This window comes from Excalfactoria chinensis, chromosome 6, assembly GCF_039878825.1.
Source record: "Excalfactoria chinensis isolate bCotChi1 chromosome 6, bCotChi1.hap2, whole genome shotgun sequence".
Lineage (NCBI taxonomy): Eukaryota > Metazoa > Chordata > Aves > Galliformes > Phasianidae > Excalfactoria > Excalfactoria chinensis.
In genome coordinates, this window is record NC_092830.1 from 13,266,584 (window position 1) to 13,279,868 (window position 13,285).

The window sequence follows — 13,285 nt, forward strand, 5'->3', positions numbered from 1 at the left end:
TATTTATGTCACTGTTCTGAATTCTGTATTGGAATTACTTTGTCCTTGAAAAGCTTGGCAAGGGCTGTCTCCCACAGAAGCTGAGTAACAACTAGTTTTAAAAAAGGATTAGCATATGTGGTGTTTCATAGAGTGCAGTCTAATCCTATGACTTTTAGGTTCCACCGAAGTATAAATGCTAAAGAAGATGGGAAGTGAATCAGAAACCTCCTGAGGTAATATCAAAATTGTTGTAGTAATAGAAATATTTTGAAAGGACAAATAAGGCTGTTGAATATTGAAACACATTTTGCATTGTAAGTTGACATAACTTTTTAATTGCACTCATAAATGGTGCAGCATAACAAATGAGTTATTAAAGTCCCAGAAGCAGCTGTTGTGTGTGAACAATCAGCTTCTAACTGCTAGCTACAGCATCATTTTCAGGACTAACTGGAGGCTGAGTAAGAGATTATTGCATTTCAATCAAAAAGTTATCACAATTCTGCAAAAAATGATTGACACTTTGCAGTATCAGCCCTTGCAGCTTATTTAAGTCAAAATTCAAATGCTCCTTTGGTCTGAATGCATCTTTTTGGTTTTCTATAGACACATGCAAATGGACCTCCTTCCTTATTATAAACCGAATATTTTCCTTTCTCATTCAGGAACGTTCTTTCAAGGCAGACATTAGGAAACGTGCATCAGATACCTTGTTGTGGTTGCAGGTAAAAATTTGTCTGAGGCATCATAATGAAAACAAAATAAGAGTGTTTTTATCTTTTTTTTGTTCGTTTGTTTTTGAGAATTTTCCATTGTCCCCTCTACAATTACTTGCTGAGTCTTCAGGAAACCAGATCCATAAGCTTTTAAATTCCCTAACAGAGTTACCCTACCTCAAGCTGAGGAAGATAGCTAAGCAGAAATGTTTGTGCATTGCTAGTGCCCTATGCTTAACCTCACAATAGCAGTCTGCCTCTGGAAGGACAGCATATCTCATTTCTTCCACAAACTTTGAGATTTTTCTCTTTGTCCTGTTTCCCAACACTCACTGGTCAGCTCCCTTTCATCCTAACTGCTGATTATTCCAGCAAGCAGCCTGTGCTGTGGAGAAATATAAAACTATTAAAGGCTAGCTGCTAAGCAAGAGGCCAAATGCATGATTAGTCAGAATGCAGTTTGTCTGCATAACGTCTTTTACTCAGTCTCCAAGCCTTGTGTCACCCACAGATATTTGGGATATAGACCAGAACCATGGGCTGAGGTATTTTCTTCCAAAAATGTGCGCAGCAAACCCATGAAAAGTCATCTTAGGAGTTTAAGATGTCAGTGTCACAGTTGCTTATAAACTGTATTTATCATTCTTTATATTATATATATTTAGCAATTTGTGTTCTCTGCCTGTGCTGTAATATCTAGGTAGGACATCGAGCAAATGTGAGGCATTGCAGAGAAGGATAACAGCATAGAACTGAACATGCTATTCAGCTGCTTGCCAGCAGCCACTTGAATGAGCAACAGTCTGGCTGTTGTGGGTTAGTCAGGGTTTCTGATCATGGATCTCTGGCCTGGTTTGTCTCATCGGCAAGTCCTAGGCAGCCCACAGATGCTTCTGGTATGGAGTGTACATACCTAGCAAGAAATCAGCCTTTCTGCTGATGCAGGACATGAAGGTAAGCTGGCAGCAGGATGAGAGGGCTGTGTGTCTCCTTGCTGGTAGGAGGGAGCAGCTCTTTCATGCAAGAGCTTGTGTGTTTCAGCAGGGAGTATGGAGAAAGGATGGGCAATTTAAATAAATGAAATGCATTCTATGGAGATACAGACTCTAAAGTGCTGTTTGTCCTTCACACCATGCTGAAAGTGTTGAGGGCTACTAACACATACATTTAAAATTTTATTTTAATGCTGTTAGCACAGGTATATCTTATGGTGTACTTGCGTATATGTGCTACCTGCCTATGACCTACATTTACTTTTCCACCTTCCACATAATTAATGAAATGTGTGCGTACAAAGTCAGGTCATATTATTGAAGCTACAAAATTTGTTATTAACATGTTATCTAATTTGCATAATGAAATCAGATGGCTTTAGAATATTTAAGCATTTTTTTCTTAGATGTAATTGTCATTGTGTCTTTAATTATTAACTGAAAAAGAAGTTACAAGAATAATACATATGAACTTTCTGGAATGATTGATTTAAATAAAAAAGCCAGAGCAAATTAAATGCCTTGAACTGATGTGATCTGGCACCAGAGAAGGACAATAATGGTTTTAAAACTCATTTTTTTAGCCTTAAGCTTATTTCTAGAGCTGATGTTAAAGTAGGAAATAAAAGTTTAAAGTATAAGACAGATACGCTTTGTGTTAGACTCATGGAAGTTCTCTATGTGCAGATGATTGAGTGATCTTGAAAACAGTGTAGGAAGCAGGTAATTTTTCCTTAAAAGTGCTTTAGCAACCCAGTTGGGGCTAAGAGTTGGACTTGGTCTGAAAATAGAGATATTATAAGAGGAACGGTTTCATGTAAATGTGGTAATTAAATAAGGAAGTATTTGATTTAATGTGTGGCTATTTGTAGTCAGTTTTCAGCTGTACATATATATTTTTGCACACATCGTTGTCTGCCTTATAATGTCACCCCTTGCATTTAACATCTTTCAAAAATGTCTTTGCCTGGAGCATCTTCCAAAAGACACCGAAAGAACACAATTAAAAACCTGCTGACCCTACTGAAATTGGAGAAAAAACTCATCTCAGGTTTTTGGAAGCTCAGCTCATGGAATGGCACTGGCTTGCATGAACTGTGCTGTTTATAACCAAGCTTCTTGCAGTGCTGTGGAAACTGACTTAAGTAGATGTTGTAAACAAGGACTCCTAGGCTTTGACAGGAAATGATTTGAAGTAAACAGCTTTGGTTTGAGAGGAGCACCCTACCAAAACCTACTCACATGAAGTCTTACAGCACTGGCCATAGATTTGGTTTTGAAGTGTACACATTTGTCTTGCTAAGGGCCTGCTGTAACATGGTAGCTAAACAGAATAAAAACGTGTGGGTAAGGTGCTGAGGTGAAGAATGCCTGCAGCAAATGGAATTTCTGCAGTTCTTTAATTAGGAGAATTGTATCCAGTGGTATTCTAAATCTGCCGATGTAGAGCTGACTTACCATATCTTAGTATTTTTATCTCTTTGGTGAGCATGTCTCCAGTAGGTGCACCATAGACCCTGCAGAGGATAAGCTCCCAGATTTCATTTCCTGTGCTTTGCTACCAGATCTTACAGCACTACTTGAGTGTTTAGGGCTGAAAATCATAGAAAGTCGTGCATTTCTCTTTTCCTTCAAGTAAATGTTGTGCTGCCTTTGGAGAAGTTTTAGGTTGTCAACCTAAAGGGAAGGTTTTCATGTGCATTGAGGTTTATGACAGAAGAGACTTGCAGCAACCTTCTGAGAATCTGCAGGTCCTGCAGAGAAAGCTGCAAAGGCAAGAAGGGAGCAGACCCAGCCAAACTTCCAGGTGCTAAAGAAGCAAACTTCCTAAGGAGCACAGAAAAAAATCATGCAGTTTGCTGCAAGCCAGAAGGCAGAACTGTCAAACCTGTGAAGCACAAACACATCCTGATAAAGAAATCAGTTCTAAAGCACCATTCAGTCAGAGACCCAGTCACTCTGGGGGTAAGATGTACCTCTCACTTCTCTGGTCTGCTTAAATAGCAGAGAGCCAGCCTGCACTCTCAATGGGCGCAGATGACTATTTTATCTGGTTTGGACTGAAAACTTGGTTTGGAGCTGAGAAATACTTGTCAGTGAAAGTTTTTATTAAAATTGCTAACTTTCCTTTAAAGGTCATGTCTCAGTAGAAAAATATTTTGTGAAATTGGTGCATTCCCAAGAAAAATCTTTTAGAAAAGTTCTTGTTCAGCTCTACTTCTGTTCCATACAGTGTAGGAGGGTGTTTTTTTCAAGATAAGCATTTTTATATTCCAAGCTGGTGAAATTAATAGTCCTTTGACTGTTGTACCTAAAGGTTTCTTCACTTTTTACAGGTAGCTATTTTAGAAGCTCAAAATCCATTAAATACGGATGGAACAGCTGCTATAGTGATTGTACCCCTTGATGCAAGCAGCATAAAACCTGAGGAGGTCTGGAAACTGAAAACTTACCTTACTTTGAGGTGTTGCAGACCCAGTGGGAGAACCCCACGCAGGTGCTGTTAACAGCCTGTTCTGAAAAAAGAAGTCTGTAAAGTGAGGCTTTTAGAAAGTGTTCAGGCATATGTTTTCCAAGGCAAAAATTAGACAGGGAGATTGAACTTTGTATTTGCTTATGGTGAGGGAAAGAAAAACTATTATTAGCAAAGATCTGTGCTGGAACTGGAATGTAATCCTCTCAGCTGCACTTTCCTATTCAGTTGAGCTTCAGAAGCCAGCAGTCTCAGTGTGTGGAACGCAGTGCTCAGAACGTTCCTTTTTCCACTCAAAATCTATTACTGGGGTTGAAGACAAGTATAAGCAAAATGCAGAAACAAGTGGGTCACAAAGTATCTGCCTTTTAATACTCATTTATATGAACTGAAACATTTATCTACTTGTAAGGCTAATATCTTTTGTTACTTGATTTGGAGGGGTGTCCTGCCTATGGCAGGGCACTGGAACTAGATGAGCTTTAAGGTCCCTCCCAACCTAAATCATTCTATGACTTTATGATACTTTACTTTAAGTATTTAACGCCGATTCCGGAGCCTTTTATAAAATATGCTGAAAGCAAAAGAAAGGAAGAAATAGATGGCAGTAACAGCACAAAGTAACATAGATTATTGCTTTAGTCTCTTTTGTTCCCTTTAATATGGAATCTCAAAGAATGTGGATATAGGTGGGTGGTCTTCATATGGATCACCATCAGAATTTTGAACTGAGTTCCTCAGTGTTTCTCCGTAGGGTACAGACTGGCTTGCATTAATCGCTGGAGGATTACATTAGCTCTGTTTAGCAGTTCTTCAAAAGTCTGAAGCAGAAAAGATGACTTGCTTTGTGTTGTTGACTGATGCTCCAGTATGAAGCATTTGAGAAGAGTCCAGAGATGATTTATCCCCACCTTAGAGGGCGAGAAGCTTGTGGTATTGTGAAGCCTGTCAAGGTGATATACTTAACAAAAGCTCTGTGATTGAAATGAGTTTTTTCAAAGTCATCTGAACAAGGACAATTTCCCCAGAATTATTGTTTTGCTTTAAGACACACACATAAATATTTTTGTATTTGTTTGTTTTTAAAAAAAGCAGGAAGAACAAAATTACTATTGAACAGCCATTATTTCCTCAGAGAATTAAGAGAAAGGAGGAAAAAAATAATGAGATTGTGGAAAGGTTGCTGTGGAAACAAGAAAAGGAACAGTTAAAAACATATTTGAGGTGATAGGTCAAGAAACTTAGGTTGAAAATCTGCTGTGTTAATTACAGCCAAAGGAACTTAGGGGCATATTCTTATCTTTGTTTTTTTTTTTTTTTCCTTCTGTGGAAAAGTTCAAGATTAAATACAAGCATCTGCTTTGTTAAATGTATGCATTTTCTATAAATGTGTAAATGGCTTTATGCCAACGAAGCAAAACTAATGAGCAAAATAATTCTTTAATTTGGAAGAAGAAATGAAGAAAATAGAAGTAGCTGTGGTAGCAAGGATATACTGGATTGAAGAAAATGGTTTGTTTTCTTGCTGCTCGCAGTGTGTGCTCTGCAAAGAGGTATTGATTTGCGTGGCCAAGTACATCAGCAAATGTGCAAGGAGTGCCTTGTGAAAAAATGTTGTCTGTACTGGTGTATCTGCTCTCTGCAGTTTGTTGAATGGTGTGTCTAGTAGCAGAAAATGTTATTGTAGCTCCCAAGGATGTGATGCTGTATAGTGATATTATGTGTTGGCAAAGCTGAAATCCATATTAGAAGTTCCAGCAGGATACATCACGTGTTCCTTTCTTTAAACCTTGGCTGATGTGCCGTAGCAAGATCACCAATAAGTGGTAGAAGGAGAAAGGCAGGCTATTCATAATGCCTCTGCTCAAGTATTGCCATCTGAGAGCTGCAAGAACAAGTTCTAGTGTGGCAGGATTTATGGCCTGCTACACGCTCTGATTGTTTTGTGCTTTTTCTTTTGCAGAGTGTAGTTATTGCTGAATATGACGTCAAGTTTATATTTTGGATCTTGGTCATGCTGCGTTCTGAAGCATTTTCAAAGATGTTTTGAAGGGTGTAGGGATGTAATGGAATGGTTCTGTGGGAAGCCTACTTCTAGGAAAGGGGAGCATGGAGGCATAAAGAAGGGAGAATGCTATTTCCCCATTGAATATCTTCATTCTTCAGTTGTATTGTTACTGTATCAGTGGGCAGATAAACCTGACAGATAATGAACGTGTTATTATGTGCCCTGAAATGTTTAAAAAAGAAAAAAAGAAAGAAAAAGTGCGGGTAGACGTTAGCATAGTTGATGCTGTTCTTCGAAGGAGTGATATTCTTATTTCTGCTCCCAGGGGCACGTTCCTCAGAGGCTGAGAATAAAGGAGGGCTCCAGGCAGTCAACTGGCTTCCTCAAACACAATTGGCAACATGTCAAACTGGGATGCATTTTGCTTTATACAAATAGGAAAAATGTCCAGAAAGGAGAAGCATTAATGAAATTCAGAGTTTTGGAGTGGAGTTTTTCGAGGCAGTTGTTAAATGCTGCACACCAATCCTCTACTTGCAGTCCTTAGCACAAGACTGTAGCTGAACAGACGTCATTTTGGTAATGAGATGAGACTTATTATGAGACTGAAATTAATTTCTCTTTGTTAAATTTATCTGTGTAGAGCAGTTATAAAATTGCTTACAGCAATCAAGATCCTGGTGGTTTGCCAGCTTTTTAACAGATAAGCAGTTTGGAAATAATTATTTTCCAATAGTGTCATTGAAGTTGAGAACATTTTTGTTCCTCCTACTCTTTCTGCTTTCTTTTTAATTAAATATGGGGTGGGGGGGAAGGAGGGATATGTTTCTAAAAATATGTAATGAACAGGCCGTGAATACCAAGTATGATTATTGTACTTATTTCTCCTTTTAAGCATTCTCATGAGACACTGCAAGACTTGGTAAAACTTCTGCATTCTTCTGTTTTATAAAATAAATATTTGGTGGTATTTCAGGTATGTTGTAACTCATCAATAGTGCTATTAGATAAATCTTTCCAAGAGTGGTGCAAAAATACTTGCATGCATCTCTGTAAAAGAACATCAGTTCTCTAAAGTTATGCAGAAACTGAAATTATGGAAAACTAATTAATGGTCACATTAAAATGCATTTCACACCTCTAATCAAGATGCTTGTACCTAAATGCAAATTTACTGTGCAAATAGAAGGGAAAGTAAGGAGTGTATTTATCTCCCTTTGGGGTTATCTGATTTTTCTAGCAGCACCTGAACCCAGTTGCAGTGTGGGGCATGCAGGGCTCAGAGAGCCTGGAGGGCTGCAGGCTACTTGCTCATGGAGATGTTGTGGGGCTGAGGGAGAACATGGGGACTGAGTTTCCTCCTGGTAGATATTAACAGGTCTGGAAAGGGTCATGGAGTGCCTCCCTGTGTGGGCTGTGATAATACAGGTGGGGGACAGAGGGGTAAAGGTGAAGGCACAAGTGTTGCTCCGGTGGGGAGAGCTATTCCTAGAGCAAGGGCAGGGCACAACTACGTGCGTGGCAGTGGGAGGGCAGCACTCACTGTTGCTGTTGGTTAGGCAGAGTGCTTTTTGCTCTGGGTGGAAAGGAGGATGGAAAAGAAGAGACTGATTAAGATATTCAAGATATTATATTCCATGAGATCTGTGGTACTTGCTGTCCAGACCAGCAGGAGGTGTGAGTGGACTGCAAATCACTTGTTTGGATTTAAGAGTGCAAATTAAACCTTACTCAAATCTATAAGCTGTTACTTCCCAAATTCAGAGACACACCTACTATATTTCTTATTTCCTTTTTTTTTTTTTTTTTTTTTTTTTGACCACTTCTAAACAGATTGGTGAGTTTATTGGTTTATTCAGCTGCTGGATTAAAGCCAGTAGCAGACAGGGGTCCCTAAGACTATATGTGTGTGTGTGCATCTTATTCTACCTTGGTGCTCCCTACACTAAACAATCAGACCTACACTGTCCTTTAAAAAACACCCTGAACATAAAAAAGAAACTCCAGAGCAGCAGATTAGAAACTTCAAAGTAATCCGCCCCCCCATTCAGGTCTGCCTTTGGAATTTAGTTGTGATTGTGTATTGGCCATAATAAAATTCACACATCTCCCTTTTTTTTTTAAGGAGTATCAGTCAGCATTGAGATGGCCCTGCCAGTTCTAAACAGGTGAGAACACACCTTCTCCATTGACGCTCTTTGATCCCTCTGTTGCTACTCTCAGGAGATACAAATTGTAGTGAAACAGCTGTAAAGAATAAGCTGAGGACTGGCATTTAGTTTACTGAGATGCAGTTTTTTGATATCTGATCTGGAATCTTCTAATTTTACAGCTTATGTGAAGCTATGGTCTCCTTGCTATGGCAAAGAATAAGAAAGAGGAAGAAGGAAGTGCAGGGAGGTGATGAGAAATGTCCTGAGAAGCTGCTGGCATTGCCTTCTGCATGGCTTCTCAGATATTGTAAGGGATTTCTCAATGACAGCAGAGGAGTGGTACTAGCAGTGCAGGATGCCATCCTCTTGAGAGGTGGAGGGGGGAAGAAAAGTATAACTGTGAAGATGCAGGTCATGGAGGGAGTTTGTGCGAAGCTGGGAGACATCAGGGGCATTTGTGAGAAGTGGGTGTTGGTACTGGTAGAGGGGCCTGTTGAGTAGAGCTTGAGACTCAAGAAGTGTGGCATAAAAATAGGCAGCACAGGAAACAAGCTGGGGTAGACCTGAGCCAGGTAACTATGGTGATGATAGTTCTTACGTTACCTGAGTAAGCTTGGCTGCAGAAATTGCCTGCTGGAAAATGAATTTCCAGGCACATGAAAGAAGTTTAAAGGTGGACAACACAGCAGAAGTAGGACTGCTACTAAAATCTCTTCTTGGCTTCAGCAGTGTTTGCTCACTGGCAATGTGCAACACAAGAGAAACTGCATGTGGGTCACCTGGAGGACTTGCCATAGCCACCAGTCCTTGCATGCTCCTATAGTTGCCTTGGCTTGGGAAGTCAGCAGGAGTACTAAGGCTATAAGATATGCTGTTTCTGGCAGGCTGCATTTCTTTGTTGATCACTTCATTAGCCAGAGCAATAAAAACAAGCAGGAAAGCAGACGTAGGCAGTTAGGCTTTGGCCTGACCATAAGACTTTCTGAGCTGTAAGAATAATTTCAGAAGAGCAAACTAAGGGAAATATTTTGCTTAATAAGTTACAGCATCTCATCAGCCACATATCACACAACACAATTTTATGAACTGTTGCACTTTGACTGGATATAAATGGATTGTAACTGATAAGCCATAAAAAAAATACTAGTTACTTTTAAGATTTCTAATGGAATAAAAAACATTGCAGTAATGAAAAAACTGACATTTTAAAGATTGATAAAACAACAGAAAAATGTATTAGCTGAACAGCCATGTATATTCTTTCAGTTCAACAGACCTATCATCAGAAGATAGCAAATGAAACAGGATGAAGGTAATCAGAAACTCAGGAAATTGAAATTGGGAGCATGCAAATCTGTTAAGAGATTGAATGAAGAAGGTGTTATCTGAAACTACCTGAAAACTAGTACTTGAGCAGATCTGCATTTCCAGGTGCTATTAATTTGGTCGTTGTGTGATGCTGTTCAGAATCATCTGTTGTAGGCTTACATGGTTAGAGCGAAAATCTGAACCTGTGCTCTTTTATTGGGATTTGCTGTGTAACGTATTTAATTGGCCATTTTCCATTCAAGTGAAATTGAAGTTTTATAAACCTCCAAGTCATTTCATTTTCATGAATTCCATCTTCCTCTGCCCTCTCAGAAAGGGTGTAACCATTTGCTTGTGACAGAAAGTATCAAAGGGGAAGTCAAACAATGCATGGTCTAATCAATATCTGTAAGTGAATGTCATTGAGTAATTGAACTGCATCCTCCAAGGAATTTTTCATTGCAACCTGTTACTGTAATGAGAGGTCAGCATAGAAGAACTGGTCTAGACAGAAGATTAAAGGCCTCTGGTAAAAATGAGTCTTTTTCAAATGTAAATTCAGGAAATACTGGAACAGAGCACTATTTTTGTACTTAATTAGATGCAGCTTTCTTTCTAAATCAGCACCAGTGTTTCCTTAAATTAAGAAATGCAGTAAACACTGGAATTATTGGTGACATTATGTGATTGTACCATGGCTAGTTATCTGTATGACCCTCTGTTATTTTTGAGGACTTGTTTACTGAAGTCAACGGTAAAATTCCATTAATAATTGAACACTTTATTTTCTTTAAGGAGAAAAAATGAGGTAAACACAATTTTCTTAGGTAATTTGTGATTATAAATTGAATGACTTGTTTAAGATCAATGTTAATAAATAATGTATAGCATTCTTTTTTGGTCAGCCCATAAATATAAAGCTGATTGAAGAAAACAGAAAGCATACTAAGGGCAATATATCTGCAGGCAGTGATAAGATTTCTGTATGTATGTTCCAATTTATATGAAATTGATTTCACACTGCCACTAGTAAAGGTAGGTTTGTATCAATCAACTGAACATATGCACTAGCAGGGGAACACTTAACTATATCCTTCCCCTGGCTCAGCTGATGCTCAAGGCCCCTCTTGTTGGGGCCTGTCTGACCCTCCTGTGCCATTAGTACTGTCCTGCACAGCTTTGCAGGATAAAGGACCTACATTTCACAACTATTCTTTTGAGCAGCTCCTTCTACATTGTGTATATGCCACAAAACCCTTTTTTTGCTGCTCAGAAGCAGTCTGTGTATGCATCCTGCACAAGGGCACTTTGCATACCTGAGACAGGAACTGTGCTGCTACATTCCTGTTGGTGGATGGTGACTGAGGGGGAAGCAACTGAGAGCAGGTAGAGGGAGAAATTCCGATGCTAAGGCATGCAGCTAAGTGAAGTTCTGCAATCTTCATAGCCCCTGAAGTCTGCATCACCATGATTATTAAGGTCTACATTCTCAGCTGATGAATATAAGGACAGACCAATTACAGTTTAATTGTTCAGAGTTTTTCCCTCAGGTGGCTGAAATAACTTTAGTTGTTGCAGTAGGCCTAACAGATTTTGTGAATCTGACCTGTACTTCCTTTTGTTGTCTACCCCCACCTGACACGCCACTTCAAAAGTAATATATAAGAAAGAAACTGAACAGAGAATCAGCTAAATAGTTTTTGATAATATACATATGCATAGATACTGTTAACGCACCCAATTCTGTTAGTTGCATCAGTCTAAACCTAAATACAAGAAAAACTCTTTCTGATTGGCACTGATGAGCAGTGAGTCTTATATATGTAAAACAATCAGAGCTACAGAAGTAGAAAGTTGCAGGTGGCAGCTTTTGAGGCAAAGTGCAACTCACCTTCTGGAACATGCAGCAACTTTTCAGAGAGAAAATAAAACAAATGCTCTTATTTTTGTAGGTAATCTGTGCTTACAGTTGATGGTGTATGACACTGGTTTTAAGGTGAAGGGTTTTTTGTTTTTCTTTTGAGAAGGAATTAAAAGCTAGAAAATGTGAATCTCTTGAAATTGAGTCTGAGGTGCTCCATGCTGCAGTCCTGTTTTCAGCTGTGAAAGTCAGTAGTTTGTTAGGGACTGAGAGTATCATCTCTGAACCAGTGAAGGTGAATGAAGCATGGAGTGGTACCTCATGGATGAAGAGGGAGTTTTGTTTTGGGTACAATGATCCAGAGGACGAGAGAAGGTGAAATGTTAAAATAAGGTTTGAAACCAGCAGTAGTATTGAGAGCTGCTAAACAATGCAGTATGCAGGGAGGGCAATAGATTTTATAAGGTAATGAACAGATTTACAGACTTAGAAAGTGGTAAAGAAGAAAAATGCACTTAGGTTAAAAGCAAGCAATAAGTTCCTGGACAGGTATGAACATTTCTGAACAAGAGGGAATGAGGTTGGGACCACTGCATGAGAGCCTGCCATAAAATCAGTCTCTCTTACTTGGAAACCTTCTGGAAGTGACATCAGGATTAATTATGTGAATACGCTGAGCTGTTTTATGAAAGAGATCCAGCCCAAGTTGTCAAATTCTCACTCCAGAAATCACTTTAGACATGAAGTGCCCCAAACTCTTGTCAACTTGTGAATTTTGGAAGTGCCAGACAGTGCTGTGTGTGTCACTCAGGTGATCATATGGAGATTTGTCTGTGAAGTTCATTAATTGAAAAGAAGACTATGCAAATAAGGGAGTGTGTAGAGACAGCAAAGTTAAAACCAGTGGGCTCAGTGATCTGTGCTTTCACAATACGGTTGTAAAATGAAATAGGATGGATTCACACCCTTTGCAGGGCTAACGATGGATTCCCTTCCTGTTCTCAGTTTTTTGACTTACACTTTTGCTCTCTGCTGGACATTAGGTTTAGTGAGCATTCACTTTGGTGAGCCAAAGAGGAGTAGTGTCTAGTAGTGCACAGGTAGAAGTCAAACAAGCAAGTGAAGCTTTTAGACATGAAGATTCAGAGGCTGGAAGCAGATTGCCAGGAGATGGTGTCTTAAGAATATGATATTATTTCACTGGAATAACCTTGCATGGTTAATTGGTTTTGTTAGAGCTAGCAATATATTGTATCTTATTTCCAAATTCTATACAGATGCTTCCTCCTTAAAAAGCTGTTTATCAGTTGATGCTTGCTTATTTATTTCTTGACTTGGAATATTCTCCCGTGTTTTTCCTAACTTTGAGTCTTGTATTTTCAGCCAGTAACTATGGCTAGAGCCTGACTTTTACCAGTACATGAAAGCAGGTCCAGTTTATGTTCCAAAATATTGTATTACTGATTTGGATCATTTTTTATTTATCTTCTCCTGATTTTTTTTTTTTTTTTTAACTGAAAGCTCTCAAAAGCAACTGTTTTTCTGAGGTACTAGTTATTCTATAATTTTTAATCATTATTACTGATAATATCACTTTCAAGCATGAAGTTTCTCAGCATCTCCACAAGGATGTCAGTAGGAGGGTTACAGCATGAATACTGCTTAAAGTAGAGCCCTTTTGTGATTTCCATTTTCAAAGCACAAACTGAAGCTAAAACAAAATGTGTATCTTTTCTGGCATTATACTACCTTCATTTCCCCTTTACATGTGTCAACAATGGCCACGAACCTT